We start from the raw sequence: 4,328 nt of genomic DNA, 5'->3' as shown, positions 1-4,328 counted from the left end.
AGGCCGGAGCGCTACTTAGAACGCAGACGAAGTCTGGACAAAGAAATGAGAGAAGATCATGGGACATGGCAGCCGTTTTTTTCCATTTTAATTCAAAGTAGCTTACTGCCCCGGTGGCTTTGTAAACGAGTTCATATGTACGGGTATAGATATGGATGTTCTCAGTCAGTTTCCTGTCGAAAGTTACATCCATATAATGTTTGAACCTATCTTCCTCCGGAATGAGAAACCCGTACTTGAAAAGTAGAACTTTAGATTCGTCTATTTTCACCGTTGTTTCAGCGTTTGAGAATAGTCGAAGGGTATGAAACCTGGCGGTTCTATCAGCGGAGAGCAACTAAGTCGATCTAACAAACAGTTCTATTTCATTCTGTTGAATTAAGTTAGTTAACGCTGTTTGTCAGTATTGTGTCAACACTGTGCTCTATAGTCACGTTTTTGTAACATCATTCTGATATTGTTCTGAAGGTATCGCGTCTGTGCCTCGCTCTTATTTTGGTCGCTTCTACTGTGACAAACTCAAAATCGCAATGATACAGGAGTTCGCTCTGAGTTACTCCCCCGATTTTATCATTTTCGACGTCTGTTTGTAACTTCGTGCAAAGAACGGCAGCTAAACTGATCGGGCCTCGACACGTTTTCGTCCTGCTTCACACCTTTTCCTTCGTTTCACTTTGCAACGAACTTTTCGTTTTCTCCTGCTCTGCCGTTGTCCTGTGCCGGTTGCATGACTGTGTTTGATCTTCGCTAAACTTTATTTTTGCTCGCACATTTAACTGCCTGCCATTAAGCAATCCCTCACAGACAGACGTTTTTCAGTATTTTTGCTGAAGAACTGGTATGCTTGAGTTGTTTCACAGTGTAGCTCTTCGTCTGTTGCTCTATTGCACGTTGGCTTCTGCTCCCTGGGTCGTTTGTCCACAAGTCTGAAGATCTGACTGGGTGATCTGCGCGCCCGCCCGCCTGCCTGTATGGCCAGCACACACGCTTTCGCATAGATGTGTTATCTAATTGTTTTAGATTAGAGGCCAATTAGCACGAATCGAGCTAAGCGAGAAGTAACCGCCACAGCACGAGGCGCCTATAATCAAGTGCGAGCTATGTAATGTAAAACTGACGAATGACTGCGGCGACAAGCCTATTGCTTTGCTTCTGGCATAGGACTGGCAGAAGCTTTTTCATCGGCGACACAGGTCCTTTTGTTGTGATGCGCGATCAACACGACAATCTGTTCCTTTTCAGAGATCCGCCAATGTTAACGTTTACATTGCTGTCCCTATTCTGCCATTTCCGCGTCGACCTCAGACGACGCCGAGCACGTCGCACAGCCATATATACGGTAATGTTTTTTTGTTCACAATGGTGCCAATAGAATAGATTCATTCTGTTCTCTTTTCCCTAGATAGGATCAAACATGTTTTTATAAGTTGGACGCCATAGGTGGCCTATGCAATTTAAACTTTGGCGCTTCGAATGCCGAGAGCTATGACAAGCGTGCATTAGTTTATATACGTACAGGCTATAACGAAGACTTAGCTAGGATTATTAGAATATTGACTCAACGACGCGTAGCTTCACCCATTTTCACGGGTGTTACAACTGTCCTTTATTTGTCATATTTATATTCTATTTATCAACAAGTTTCGTAGCCGTGTTCTCTGCATTTTGCCAAGAACAAATATACTGAATTAATTTAATTATCTTAGCTTTGCTTTTTATCTAGTAGGAAATGTATATGCAATGTTTTATGGACAAAATTTTATAGCCTGCTTTGTTTTCCCGACATCGATATTTATCTCCGGGTGTCAGCATTATTTCAGCTAATTTTTAAATGTGCGTTACTTCTGGCCAACCCTGTCGTTTTTTCCTTCGGTCTTCGTGTAGAAGCTGTAAAAAATAAAACAGAAAAAACGCATTGCTGCAAGTTTCAACAAAAAGGGTCCGCGTGTCTGCAGCGCTAATAGACGAAGTTGACTATTATGGCACCCTGCTCATAAAAGTAATGCTGGCAGAGACGAATTACGTAATTAGAGTAAATATTCTCCGGTTCAATCTCCACGAAAAAGGGGTTTTTTTTTTCTAGGGGAAGCTTAAAGTTTATTATAACACAGTAAAGTTGCTGCTTTTCGGCTTATTTGCACCAAGTTAGTTGAACGGGCAACAAGCACGGGGACGTCGGGGGTAATTAGAGATTAGTCTACGTTACTAAAAGACTGCGTCCTTTCCTGTTTTAGAACTTATAGAAATGTCTTTTTATGTTCTGTTTGTGCCATGTATTTTTTCATTTTGAAAAAAAAAACTATATTTTTGTGGATGTTGTCCCTATACAGTTCTTTCTGAAAACGAAACTGTATAATAGTACGGTTGAAAAGGACCACTAGTCCGAGAAAAAGTAACCCCAGTTAGGCTTTACCTCATCCTCCATTGTTAACTATAATAATAACTATTCAATGGTTGACTTCACATTAAACTCTTTGGCCTCGTGGGTCCCCCTTACAATCCTGACTACATATCTTTAATAACCAGTGCAAATTAGGGCCTTATCCTTTCGTTAATCGAGGACATTATTTGGATAAAAATAAAAATGCTTGCGCGGATTCGCCCATGTGCCTGCCAAGAAGCTCAGGACTTCCTCGAAGTGAGTCAAAGGGTATAGCTAAATAATAAGTCTAACAGCATAAATTAGTTAGATTAGTACCGCCGCGTTGAATCCCGCATTAGGATAGCTTCGGCATGAAAGAAATACTCTGAATAGAGTATTGATGAATCTCCACATATCTGCAAAAACCTCCGCTTGCTACATGGTGGCTCGTATCTCGGACAGGACAACTGTCGTCGTCAGATATGGACAAAAGTGTCTAAGACATTCAGCCTATTTTTCAACTTACAATACATTGGTATTGATACCATCGTAGGATCGTGTTATGTTAAAGTGCAAAGTCTTACTGCATTACTTTTGCGTATCCGGAAGATCTAAGAGCGTGCCACCAATTAATGCTACTATACTTACGACATTACGCTTGGCTACTCCCTAAGACTTCCTCCTTTTTATGGCATTGACACCGCTGAGAGTGACGTAGGGGTCCGTGTAAATAAACCTGTTACCGTCCTAAAATCATAAACACAATCGTGGGCCATGCCTTCATCTTAAACCGTATTTTGCTTCGGACTTACCGCCTTTTGGCGTAATTCTATCGCTTTCTTCCTCCATAATGCTTTTCCTGGCCCTTCGTGGCGTTAGTGTCGGCAATTCGGTAACTCTGCATTGCTATGCTCGACGGCCATTAATTACAGTATGAGGTCACAGCGACAGCTTGTGATGTTCCAACTGTTTGAATGTTGGCCGCTCAGAAGGCTCGAAACATCGCCTGCCTGATGCCGCTAGCTATATAAGATGGCTGCAATGAAGCCTGATATATGGACAATCATGAGAAAGAAAAATAGGCTCATTATGAAATTGTGGTTCTCTATACGTGAGGTTTTCTCTAATATATGCATGCTTGTACAGGGCTTGAAAAATTGCTTGTACGACGAACCGTTCTTATGGACAGATTTCTACCCTTAGTAATGTATTATTATTCTCAGTGGAACCGCTATGTACTATGCTTGGGTCTCGTCTGTAGACTGATGGTGTAAACTTGTGGAGTGTTAAGTTATAATGGCATAATTTTATGTAATGAAAATTCAACTTAAATACCTTTATTAGCTATATTCTATTATTGCAGGTTGCGTTCATTGTTTCACTTTCGGCGAGTATTTTATAGCAGTGGGTGCCGCTGATCTCCACTCTTAGCTCAAATTCGAAGCTACCCGATACTGTCATCAAACTCAAATTGATAATAAAGAATGAATCGTGTCTCGTTTACGGCGACGGCCATCACGAGACGGATTTTTTCATTGATGAAAGCTCTTCAAATTTTATGTTTCGAACTAGCTTAGAATCAATTCACAGGAGACCCATTTTCGACGCAGTTTGCTGATTTTCAGCATTTGGGTCCTAATTTTGTTATACGTTACATGTTCAATGCTAATTTTGAGTGACAGGACATGTCTTGCTGTCGTGGAAGGTCTCCTCGGTTGCGGCGATGCGTTTTTCGTGTCCGCTCACTTCCTCATTGCTCTTCAACATCAAAATCTCCGTTCCTGATGTGCCTGCACAATGGACGCACCGTGCATACACTTAAGATCTTCTTGCCTAATATGTTTATTAATTTTCAATGGATTTCCATGTCGGCATGGCTTTCGAACGACTAAAGCCTGAACGAGAAGCGTACTTCTAAAAAATGTTTTTTTCCCTTTTGAGCTCGTTCCTTTTGCAGTAAACGCAA

The sequence above is a fragment of the Varroa jacobsoni genome, unplaced genomic scaffold (assembly GCF_002532875.2).
Source record: "Varroa jacobsoni isolate VJ856 unplaced genomic scaffold, vjacob_1.0 contig00944, whole genome shotgun sequence".
Lineage (NCBI taxonomy): Eukaryota > Metazoa > Arthropoda > Arachnida > Mesostigmata > Varroidae > Varroa > Varroa jacobsoni.
The sequence above is the reverse complement of the archived record's forward strand: the minus strand, read 5'-3'. Positions refer to the sequence as shown.